The sequence below is a fragment of the Giraffa tippelskirchi genome, chromosome 5, assembly GCF_054371585.1.
Source record: "Giraffa tippelskirchi isolate mGirTip1 chromosome 5, T2T-mGirTip1v1.2.pri, whole genome shotgun sequence".
In the NCBI taxonomy this organism is placed as follows: Eukaryota; Metazoa; Chordata; class Mammalia; order Artiodactyla; family Giraffidae; genus Giraffa; species Giraffa tippelskirchi.
Window position 1 is genome coordinate 177,455,990 of NC_137279.1, and position 12,894 is coordinate 177,468,883.

Here is a 12,894-nt window from a genome sequence, read left to right on the forward strand (position 1 = left end):
GGGAAGATCCCCTGGAGAAGGGAAAGGCTACCCACTCCAGTATTCTGGCCTGGAGAATTCCATGGACCGTATAGTCCATGGGGTTGCAAAGAGTGAGACGTGACTGAGCGACTTTCACTTTCACCTTATTTGTTTTTAATTCTTTTTGTAAATTGAGGTATGGTTGATTTATAGTATTGTATTAGTTTTATTATTATTATATTGTCACACAGCCGAACTATGCTGGTTCTCTTAAAAACCAAATTAGATTCAAAGCAACTTGGTCAAAATCTATAAATTTGTTTTTTCTTTTATTTTGGAGCAATAGGTGGTGGAACTTAGGCAAACTTTAACTTTTCATCATATACTTTCAAAAATCATGCCTAACTCTAAGGCAGGCTCTATTAGGAATATTTTATATCAGGACATTTATGGAAAAAGGTGTATTGTTCTCTGAGTAAACTGAAATATCTCAACCAAATTCACTTCCTCGGTGCTCTTCCCATTTCATTCTTCACACTCAGGTCTGGGGTTAAAGCCCCTCCCTGGTGGATGACCTTAGTGACTGCACACTGCAGAAAGAATACCTCAGTTCAGTTCAGTCGCTCAGCCGTGTCTGACTCTTTGCGACCCCAAGGACCGCACCACGCCAGGCCTCCCTGTCCATCACCAGCTCCCAGAGTTTACCCAAACTTATGTCCATTGAGTCAGTGATGCCATCCAACCATCTTATCCTCCATCGTCCCCTTTTCCTCCTGCCTTCAATCTTTCCCAGCATCAGGGTCTTTCCAAATGAGTCAGCTCTTTGCATCAGGTGGCCAAAGTATTAGAGTTTCAGTTTCAACATCAGTCCTTCCAATGAACACTCAGGACTGATTTCCCTCAGGATGGACTGGCTGGACCTTCTTGCCTACTCTGTACTCTATATTCTCTGGCCTGCTTTTTCATACACCCTACCTCTGTGGTGTTGGAGAAGACTCTTGAGAGTCCCTTGGACTGCAAGGAGATCCAACCAGTCCATCCTAAAGGAAATCAGTCCTGAATATTCATTGGAAGGACTGATGCTGAAGCACCAATACTTTGGCCAACTGATGTGAAGAACTGACTCATTGGAAAAGACCTGGATGCTGGGAAAGATTGAAGGCAGAAAGAAAGGGGACAACAGGGGATGAGATAGTTGGATGGCATCACCGACTTGATGGACATAAGTTTGAGCAAGCTCCAGCAGTTGGTGATGGACAGGGTGGCCTGGCATGCTGCAGTCCATGGGGTCGCAAAGAGTTGGACAGGACTGAACTAAACTGAACCTCTGCTAAAACCCCTAGTTACCTGTAACTTTTTTGACTAAAAGTCTATTTTGTCTGATATTAGGATAGCTACCTTTGTTCTCTTTTGGTTACTATTTGCTTGGAATATCTTTTTCCATCCTTCACTTTCAATCTGTTTGTGTCCTTGCATCTAAATGAATCTTTTATAGATAGCATTTATTGAATTATGTGTTTTCTATCCATTCTGCCAATCTGTTTTTTGATTAGAGAACTTAATCCATTTACATTTAAAGTAATTCCTGGTGAAAGTGAAAGTCACTCAGTCGTATCCGACTCTTTGTGACCCCATGGACTATACAGTCCATGGAATTCTCCAGGCCAGAATACTGGAGTGGGTAGCCTTTCCCTTCTCCAGGGATCTTCCCAACCCAGGGATCGAACCCAGGGCTCCCGCATTGTGGGCGGATTCTTTACCAACTGAGCTATGAGGGAAGCCCAATTCCTAAGGAAGGACTTAACTTTTATCATTGTACTATTTGTTTACTATACACCCCCATAGCTTTTTTATCCCTCACTTCTGTGTTACTGTCTTCTTTCTTGTTTACATGAGTTTTTGTAGAAAAACCTTTGCATTCCTTTCTCATTTTTCTTTGTTTATATTCTATAGTTCTCTTCTTTGTGATTATCATGGGAACTATATTTAACATCCTGAACTTACAACATTTTAATTTGAATTTATTACAGCTTAACTTCAATAAGATACAAAAAGTCTGCTCCTTTATATCACCGTCCCCACCCCTTTTGTGTGCTGATGCCACAGAATTATAGAATTGGGCCCCAAAACATAAATTAATAATTCTTTTAAGTTCATTCAGTTCAGTTTAGTCACTCAGTTGTGTCCGACTCTTTGCAACCCTATGAACCGCAGCACACCAGGCCTCCCTGTCCATCACCAACTCCTGGAGTCCAACCAAACCCATGTCCATTGAGTCAGTGATGCCATCCAACCATCTCATCCTCTGTCGTCCCCTTCTCCTCCTGCCCTCAATCTTTCCGAGCATCAAGGTCTTTCCAAATGAGTCAGTTCTTCGCATCAGGTGGCCAAAGTATTGGAGTTTCAGCTTCAACATCAGTCCTTCCAACGAACACCCAGGACTGATCTCCTTTAGGATGGACTGGTTGGATCTCCTTGCAGTCCAAGGGACTCTCAAGAGTCTTCTCCAACACCACAGTTCAAAAGCATCAATTCTTCGGTGCTCAGCTTTCTTTATAGTCCAACTCTCACATCCATACATGACCACTGGAAAAACCATAAACTAAGTTTATTAGTCTCTCAAATGATGTCAAAAACAAAATTTGGAGTTACAAACCAAAGTTAGAACAGTACTAGCTTTTAGACTAATAAATGAGATCTTTTTCCTTTAAATATGTTAGTCTCTCAAATCATGTTGATAACTAAATACGCAGTTACAAACCATTGTTACAATAATGCTAGCTGTTGTAATTGCCCGTGTGTTGCACTCCAAGTTACTGTCTAATGTTGTTTCATTTCATATTGCAGGACTCCCTTGAGAATTTTGTTTGTTGGAGAATATCTTGATTTCTCCCTCACTTTTGATGGATAGTTTTGCCAGCTAGAAGATTCTAGTTCACAATATTTCTCCTTGAACTCTTTGAATATGTTAGCCCACTGCCTTCTGGCCTCCAAAATTTTTCATGAGAAATATGTCAAAAATCTTATTGAGGATCCCTTGTGTGTAATAATTTGCTTCTGTCCCACTGCTTTTGTATCTCAACATGAGTTTCTTTGAGTTCATCTTACCTGAAATTCGTCGAGCTTCCTAGATGTTTATATTCATATTTTTCATCAAATTTGGAAAGTTCTCAAACATTCTTCAGATAATTCTTTCTGCCTCTTTCTCCTCTTTTCTCATTCTGGGACTCTCACAATGCATACTTGATGTTGTCTCACAGGTTCCTTAAAATCTGTTCACTTTTCTTTCATCTTTTTTCTTTCTGTTCCTCAGACTTAATAATTTCTATTGTCCTATCTTCAAGTTCACTGATTCTTTCCACCTGCTCCAATCTGCCTTTGAATCCTCTAGTGAATTTTTGATTTCAGTTATTGTACCTTCTAGCTCCAGAATTTCTTTTTGGCTTCTTTCCAGGTTTTCTCTCCTTTTACTGATATTTCTGTTTTGTTCATACATTATTTTCTTGACTTTCTCCACATCTTCCTTTAAGCATCTTTAAAACAGTTGTTGTAAGGGTTTTCTGGTAGAGTTGTCATCAGACTTTTTTCAGGGATAGTTTCTGTTAGTTTTATTTATTTATTTTATTTAAATGGGCCATAGTTTCCTGTTTCTTTGTATGCTTTGTGATTTGTTGTTGTTGTTGAAAACTGGACACTTGAATCTAATAATGTATTAACTTTGGAACTCATATTCTCCCCCTTCCCGGGACTTGCTCCTTTCTTGGTTTGTTTTATTGTTGTAGGCTGTCTCTCTACCAAAAGTCAGCCTGAGATGTAAACCTAAGGTCTCCTCATGTCTTTTCTGGGCCTTCATCTTTCCCTAGTTATGTGCAGTCACATTCTAATTTTCCCCATATGTGCAGTTGTTTTTGAATGTCCTAGTCTTTAATGTTTTGGCCCCAAAAGGAGAGAAAGAAAAATGAAAGGTGTGAAAAAGAGTGCTGGTCCTTTAAATCCCCTGGGGGCCATTTATGCCAGAGGGAGAATGGCTGTAACTGTAAGGGAAGGAGAGACAAAAGCTGCCCTCCTCTTCGCACCTCTGTGAGCAGAAACTGCAATCAAATGCCATTTGCAGCAACACGGATGGCCCTAAAGATTGTCATACTAAATGAAGTAAGTCAGACAGAGAAAGACAAATATCATGACATTGCTATAGGTGGAATCTAAAAAAATAAAAATGATACAAATGATCTTATTCACAAAACAGAAATAGAGTCACAGGCATAGAAAACAAATTTATGGTTACTGGGGGTAAGGGAGGAGGAGGGATATATTGGGAGATTGGGATTGATGTATACACACTACTGATATAAAACGGGACCTACTGTATAACACAGGGAACTCTACTCAATACTATGTAATGACCTATATGGGAAACGCATCGAAAAAAGAGTGGCTATATATCGAGATAGATAGATAGATATGTATAACTGATTCACTTTGCTGTATACTTGAAACTAACACAACACTGTAAATCAACTGTAATAAAAATTAAAAGAAGCAGCAGCAATCAGAGCACAGATCCCCAACATTTGGAGGACAGTGTCCTTTTTGCTCACCGTGGCTCCCACTAGCTATGTGTAGGTTACTCAAGAAATGTGTGTGTTGCCTGCCATGAGGCTAGAGTGGAGGATGAGAACCTGCTGCTGTACTGAGAGCTGAAACTGACTGAAATTAACTATTTATCACCTAAGCCTTCCCATGGAAGTTGCAAGCCTTCAGTAGACTCCAGATCTCCCCAGTATAAAGTTACATCAGACAGAGTCTGCCAGTTTGATTGTTGTCTTGGTGGGGATACAGATTCCAGGTGCTTCCTACTCTGCCGTCTTCCCAGAATCCTCCCTCTATAATTCTTTTTATACATCGTTGGACTCTATTTACTAATATTTTCTTGAGAATTTTTGCATCTATGTTCATGAGATATTTTTCAGTAGTTTTCTCTGTTTGTTAGGCCTTTGTCTAGTTTTGGTGTTAGTTTAATGATGACATCATAGAATGAGTTAGGAAATAGTCCTTCTTGACTCTATCTTCTGGAAGAAATTGTAGAAAATTGATATAATTTCTTCCTTAAATATATGATAGAATTCACCAGTGAAGCCATCTGGATCTAGTGCTTTCTGTTTGGGGAAGCTATCAGATATTGATCAAATTCTTTAATAACTATAAACCTACTCAGATTGTCTGTTTTTTCTTACATGAGTTTTGATAGCTTATGTCCTTCAGAGAATTGGTCCATTTCATCTGTTAATGAATTTGTGGGCATCGAGTTGCTCATAATATTCCTTTATTATCCTTTAATGTCCATGGGATCAGATGTCCCTGTTTTCACTTCTGATATTAGTAATTTGTGTCTTCTATTTTATTAGTTATCATTATTTATTACTAGCTAGAGGCTTATCAATTTTATTCATCTTTTCAAAGAACCAGCTTTTGGCTCTGTTAATTTTTTTCTGTTGATGTCCTGTTTTCAATTTCATACTCTAATTTTTTTCTGCTTACTTTGGATTTAATTTTCTCTTCTTTTTCTAATTTCCAAAGGTGGAGCTTAGACTATTGAGTTTAGATTTTTCCTCTTTTCTAAGATACGCTATTCAGTGCCATCAAAGCGTTGCTTTTGCTACCTCTCACAAATTGCGATTAGTTGTGTTTTTCACTTACTTCGAAATATTTTTAAGTTTTTCTTGATATTTCTTCTTTGGCCTACATTAAAAGTTTTGTGTTATTTTAAGTTTATTTAATACTTTAACTTCCAGGTATTTGGGGATTGTCTATCTATTTTTCTGTTGTTGATTTCTAGTTTAATTCCACTGTGGTCTGAGAGCACCCACTCCATGATTTCTATTCTGCTCCTGAGTGTCCCAAGCCGTGCCAGCTTGGGAGAAGGGCTATTGTGAGTGAAATGAAATGGTTCTTCTTATCTGTTTCAATGAAGCTGTTCTTGGCTTTTAGTTTGCCTGGGTACTGTGACTTCTTAACTGGTTTCTAGAATTCTCATAAAGGCTTTTTGGACTGAATTACTGTTGTTGAGTCAGTGTCTCTGTTGGGGAAGGAAGAATGGGCTTCCGACTCTACCATCTTGCTAACGTAACTCCTGTTAGATTAATTTTTGTAAAGAGTACAGTTGGAAGCTGAGGATCTTTACAGTGATTCCCTTTACACTAAATATGCTCACATCGTCATGGAACGTTTTGTGAACCGCCGGGGGTATGCACGCCAAGTCCGAAGACCACTTTTCTGGAAGGCCCAGACTAGTATTCCTCTGCTTCCCTTGTTTTCTTTTCTAACTCTGCCTCTGTTATGCCAACAGGGTGCCAGCTCCCTCTCCAGGATCTCTTCCATCCCCCACCTGGGGCATCTGAATCAACGGGAGTGTCTGGCAGCTCTTAAGTGATGAGTGTTGGGCAGCTGTCCTGGGCTCATGTGTAGCAACAGCAGGGTTTCCATTTGACCTGGAGGACAGGCTATCCCCTCTTCTCAAGAAGCCCTCCATGTTTATTTCAGGCCCACATACACTGAGAAATGAGTATCATGGTGGGCCTTTTATCACTAGCCTCTCCCTCCAGGAAGGTAGGAGGGAAAAGGAATGAGCTATGCTCTCATAGAGCCTGATGACTCCTTCAGGAGCTCTGCTCCTGTTTCCCACACTTCCTAAACCAGCCTTGGCTTCTGAAAGACCATAGTCAGGTTTTTGGAATGGGTACAGTTTAGCAAAGATGTCCTTCCTCTGAATAGCCAAGGTGAAAAGTGTGGTCAACTGCATTTCACAGAGTCTCAAGCTCAGGCACGCTACACACCCTCCCTCTGGAACTAGTCAGTACAATTTCCATATCTTTAGATATGCCATTTCTGGGACAATGCTCCATTCCCATCAGTGTCTGGAAGTATGGTCTCTGCTTTGCCCAATTTGCCCCCTATGTCTGTGGTTTTGTGGGTATCTGAGTCTATTTGTGGCTAGGTTCTTCACACTCTGAAGTGGTAGTTTTAACCCTAAGCCAGGATCTGGGCCTATTCTGGGAGACTTCTGACCTGCCTACCCCCAAGTGCCAGGCCTTGGATAGCAGGAACTTGATAGGGGTGTGCAAATAAATGGAAACTAAAAACCCTAAACCCAACCAACATTACACATGATAACCCCAACCCATTACCGAGGGCTCTGTGGTGGCCCACTCTGACCTGGATCTGGGCCAAAACCAAATCATAGTAACCAACACCTTCCACATGTCTCTTCCTCTAGACTGGTTGCTCCTTGAGGGCCACTGGAATACTGTCCCCAGTAGGGATCAGCCTAACACAAAGAAGTTATCAGTAAGTGTCTGGTGAATTTGACTTACCCTCCTTACACTACTGTCTGAGCCACCAGGGAAGCCACCCCACAATACCATAAAAACATGTTACCATCTTCCTTATTTCTTTTCTGGGGTAACAAACCCAGGCTTCTGTAATCTAGGTTTCATTCATTTAGACAAGTCCCTGAACAGCTTTTATGTCAATCTCTGAAGAAAGGCAAGACAGAGATCCCTGCCCGCAAACTGAAATAATGGGAAGAATAAAGGATACCCAGTTAAGTTATAGGGTTGTATCATGATTCCTGGTTGAAAGGAAGAGTCTATGTCAGCAGTACCTCTGAATGATACAGTGAGGTACTTAACTAAGAGAAGTTTGCCCACCATAGTGGACATCTGTTTTTGCTGCCTGTCATCCATTCAGCCTTCTTGAGGAGGACTGCCCCTTCCCTACTCTTAGCCCACATATTTGTGGTGGGTCTGACTCCACCTCCAACTCTTGTGGTCAACCTGAGACCTCAGGCATAGTCAGTTAAACCATCACATTTCTTCAGTCACAGTGATTAGTTCCAGAATAGACCCATGAGCTAATCGGAGTCAGTGAGATGCAGCGGTTCCTTTGCGGGAACACTGGAAGAGAGGCAGCCACATTTTCTAGCTATCCTTGAGCCCAGAGGTATGATGCCAGTCATCTTGCACAACGAGGGGAAAGAGAGCCTGTGTCTGAAAGAAGACAACACAGACAGATGGACAGAGAGAAGCAGGGTTTGAGTCTGTAGCAGCCCTGCCTGAAGCCGGAATCTTCTGTCATATGAGCCAGTAAAGTCTCTTTCCTTGATCTGAAATCAACTATTAGTTGTGAAGTCGACCTAAAGTGCATATAAGCAGACACTGATTAAGTCACTTCAAAACATTGAATTATCCTGAAGTCACTGGACTTTTAGGAGGTTGGTCCATCAGGAAGCCACACACACCCTGGTTAAGAGCGCAGGTTTTTGAAGCCACAGGCATGGACTTGATTCCTTGTTTCTTAACCTTTCTGAGCTTCCATTTCTTCATCAGTTAAATGCAGATAATAATAGTGTTGATATGTTTTTTTCCATGTCTGAGGGCAGATTTTGTGAGCCACAAAAGACGACAGCAGCTTGAATTTAAATGAACATTAAACTTTTTCATCTATAAACTCAAAACTTTGGTTTTGTTTAAGACTTGAAAGTTCAACTTACAAATGTATTATTCTACTTATAAATTGATTATATTTATAGAAAACTGATTAGGCCTAAGAGGATCTTTTATTATTGTTCAGGGAACTCAGGCAGAACAATGTAAACTCTGTTAAACAATTAATCCCATTTTTAAATTTATAAAATGTAATTTCATTACGCATTGTAAACCAAATATAAATTTCATATGTTCTCTTTTTATTTTATACCTATCACACACTTGCTCAATTAAGTTTCATTTCCAGTAAGCAAATTCTTCCCAAGTACTTAACAAAAATTTGTTACATATATATAAATAACACATATACTAGATCTAGTATTCTAATATTATTTACATGGGAGCTCCCTGGTTGTCCAGTGGTTAGGACTCTGTGCTCTCATTGCCAAGGCCCCAGGTTCAATCCCTGGTCAGGGAACTAAGATTCCACAAGCCATGTGGAGTGGCCAAAAAAAAATATTTTTAATAATATTATTTACAAACAATTAGATTCCCTTACATTTAATAGATCTAATCTATCAAAATAGGCTAACCTCTCAGATTTTTCAATATGTCATATTATTTCAAAATTACATTGTAAGTACCAAACACTCAGAATTATTTTAAACACAAAAGTATTTATCTGATGGGTTTGATTTATTTATCATGTCTAAATTTAATTCTAAACCTTTTCAGACTTGAAAAGCCACTTACTCACCAAGAAAAAAGTTCTAACATCTCGAGGGAGTTCAGATTACTGAGTCAACAATTCACAATCATGATAGAGTTACCATCTAGGGGGGCAATTGAGGTGACTGGCTCAACAATCCAGGCCATGATATAGTTACCTTCTTAGGATCCGGCTGAGACTGATACCTTAAACAAGTCAAGGCTATTGGGTTGACAATTTATTAGCACAATAAGGTCATTATCAGTCAGAGATTTGACCCTGGGGGCTATGACCTAAGCTTCACCTGCTTCAAGGATGACTCCACCTGAGTCACATGTGGATACAGCGAGCCCTTTTTCCAGTCTGCACTACAGCGGGGCACTTCTAGTCCCTGTCCTTCTCCTGGGTTCAAATTACACCCCTCTGTAATCCATCTGCTTGGAGTGTGCAGCTTCACCCAGGGTGCAAGAAAGGAAACTTACTCCACAATTTGAGTGGATTCTAGAGTTCTCTTAAGACATGTTAGTGCAACTGTTCTTTAAAAACTACTGAGAGTTCTCCACCATTCTTTCAAGATTCAGTTGTAATTGGTCTGGGTGCAGCCTGGGCATCAGGATTTTTCAGAGCTCTCCGAGTGATTCTAGTATGCAGCCAGCATTGAGAATCACTGTTGCACCTTCTCTTCCAGCTATAAAGATATGTTAATTTTATCACATTGGCTCTTGAATGCCTCTCTCTGTCGCAAGTTGTGTTGATCACAGTAAAGTTATCAAAGAGTGGTTAGAGCTTAAGGCTCTAGAATTAGACTGCTTCGGTTGACCTTGAGCGAATTTCTTACCTTGTCTATGCCTTAGTGTCACTATCTGTAAGATGGGGATAATAGTTATACCTGTCTCCTAGGATTGTGTTAAAGTAGGATTAAGTGGCATTTATACATGTAATGCTTACTGAACAGCTTCTGCATATATTAAGTGCTCAGTGCATGTTAGCTATTCTTATTATTTTTGTGCAAATGGTCATATAATCTGCAAATATATCTCTCTCTTTCCAGTCCTTATAGTTACTCCTTCATTTTCTGGTCTTATATCAGTCAGGGCCTCCAACATAATGTTGAGCATTAGTGGTGATAGAGGTACCCCCCATCTTATTGGTCTCCTTCATTACCAGTGTTAAAGGAAATGCCTCTGAGGTCCATAAGGATACTCGTACTTTAACATATGAGGTTTGATAGAGGTTTTGCTGTAATGCTGTTTCTCACATTAAGGAAGTTATTTTCTTACTTTTTAGAAGGCATGGAAGTTTATTGCATGCTTTCCTTGCATGGAGGGTAACAATCATATAATTTTCCTCCCTTAAGCTATTAAGGTGAATCCCACTTTTTGAAGGGACAGCATTGATTAACGAGGGGAACTAAAGAGGGGAATTTTTTATATAAGAGGTGGGAAAGGCATCAAGTTTAACTCAGAAGTAATAAATTCACTAAGTAAATTCAGGAGAAGCTATTCATATGAGTCAGACCTTATGAGGGGAGAGGAGAAAACAAGTATGGAATGTTTCCACTTTTGTGACCACAAAAGTGAAGGTTTTAAGAACACGGTGGATGATTAACCAAGTAAGATTCAAGTTTCTGTAATTTAGCACTGCACATCCTTTCTCCCTTGCAGCCCTTGCCTTTTTCCAACTGTAGTAGGTGCCTTTTTTTTTTTTTTTGGTGTTTTCTTTTTGCTTTTCCTCCCAACTTTTTATTTTGAAAAATAATCCCCAGAAAAGGTGAACTTATGGTATTAATATAATGAATTAATAGTTCATCCATTACCTAGATTCACCAGTTATTAACATTTGGCCACATTTTATTTGTCTAAGATACATCTGTGTACTTTTTTTCTTTTTTTGCTGAGCCATTTGAAAGTTCCAGACATGATGAGACTTTATGCCTAAATACTTCAGCACATAGCTTTTTACAGAACATTCTTCTAAATATCTGCAAAACCATTATCACATCCAAGGAATTTAACATTAACATATTTAATATACAATAACATAGTAAAATTTCATCATTACCACCAGTTTCCTTTATAACTTTTTTCTTATTTATCTAGGATCCAATGAAGGATCCAGCGGTGCATTTGGTTGTCCAGCCTTTTGCATATTCTTTAATCTTTATCTTTAATCAAGAACAGTACACACAGACATGCATGTCTGCATGGACACACATATATGCGTGGTCTTTCATGAATCTACTGTTTTTGAAGAGTCCAGGGAAGTTGTCTTTCAGAATGTCTCACAATTTGGATTTGGTCACCTTCCTCCCACAATTAGATTTAAGTTAACCATTTTTTGGCAAAAATACTATATGTGTGATGTTGTATACTTCCCCTTATATTCCATCAAAAGGTACATAATGTCAGTTTGTCTTGCTATTGGTGATGGTAAGTTTGATCATTTGTTTCAGGTGGTATCCATCAGAATTCCATTTTTTAAAAATTAGTTTATTTATCTATTTTTTAACTTTACAATATTGTATTTGTTTTGCCATACATTGACATGAATCCACCATGGGTGTACATGTTTTTCCCTTCCAGAACCCCCCTCCCACCTCCCTCCCCATCCCATCCCTCCGGGTCCATTTTAAAGGTACCTTTTCCTCTTTGATGGGAAGAGCTGACTCATTTGGAAAGACCCTGATGCTGGGAAAGATTGAGGGCAGGAGGAGAAGGGGACAACAGAGGATGAGATGGTTGGATGGCATCACCGACTCAATGGACATGGGTTTGGGTGGACTCCGGGAGTTGGTGATGGACAGGGAAGCCTGGCGTGCTGCGGTTCATGGGGTCACAAAGAGTCGGACATGACTGAGCGACTGAACTGAACTTTCCTCTTTGTAGTTAATCAAGTAACTTATGGAATGATACTTGAAACCATGTAAATATTCTGCTCTGTGGCAGTCTTCCACCCAATGGTTTTAGCATCCATTGATGATCCCTACCTGAATCTGCGCATTACATGATGGCTATAAAATAGTGATCTTCTAAGGCAATAATACCACCTGCAGATGATGTTATTAGAGGAGATGAAATAAGTTAGAGATGTTAACTCTACCTTGGGGGAAGATCTGGGGAGGCACCTACAGGGGATTTATGTAGAAGATAAAGACATGAGGTCCTGAAAGAAAATATTATCTTGAGCCTTTACACCCAGGAGAGCTTCTGAGTTCTGGATCCATAAGACAGGTGTTTTTCCTGTCAACTTCAATCTAGTCAGTTTAAGTTAACAAATCATGCAGTTGCACATCTGTTTTATCTGTATGTTGAAATCATTAGCCTTTCTGTATGAGTGAACCCCAGACATTCATTTCGTCATCCTCCATATAATTTGGTCTGGATGACAGTAACTGTAGTGACCTACTCCTTGGATTGTTCTCCTTACTTATGCCATTTATTGCCTACAAAGTCATGGGACTAGGTTGGGGAGTCAAAAGCACTGATAGTCTCTAATTTTCAAAAATCCTTATATTTCTAGATTATGCTGTACTCTGATTCTAATACATTATTTTGAAATTTATTACAGGATTTAAATTTTAATATTTTATTTAAAATTTTCACACCCATGTTCACAAATGAGGTTGTCTCTTCTACGGCCCTTACGTGGTCTTGGAATCAGTATTATATTAACCTCTTAAAAGTGAGTTGGGTAATTTCTCCCAATGAGCTGGATGATTTCACATGGAATAACAAGTATAAG

General features: G+C 39.5%; 2 long non-coding RNA genes and 1 other non-coding gene across 4 annotated transcripts in view; all 3 read left to right on the top strand.

Annotated features, from left to right (window-relative positions):
* Positions 1 to 12,894, top strand: part of LOC145506842 (uncharacterized) — a 34,709-nt gene that overhangs the window by 6,493 nt on the left and 15,322 nt on the right. The gene's annotated exons all lie outside the window — the stretch shown is intronic.
* The window catches only part of LOC145506843 (uncharacterized), a 28,130-nt gene that overhangs the window by 2,305 nt on the left and 12,931 nt on the right, over positions 1 to 12,894 (top strand). The gene's annotated exons all lie outside the window — the stretch shown is intronic.
* TRNAE-CUC (transfer RNA glutamic acid (anticodon CUC)) lies at positions 8,850 to 8,922 on the top strand. The gene has a single exon. It is a non-coding gene; the product is annotated as a tRNA-Glu (tRNA).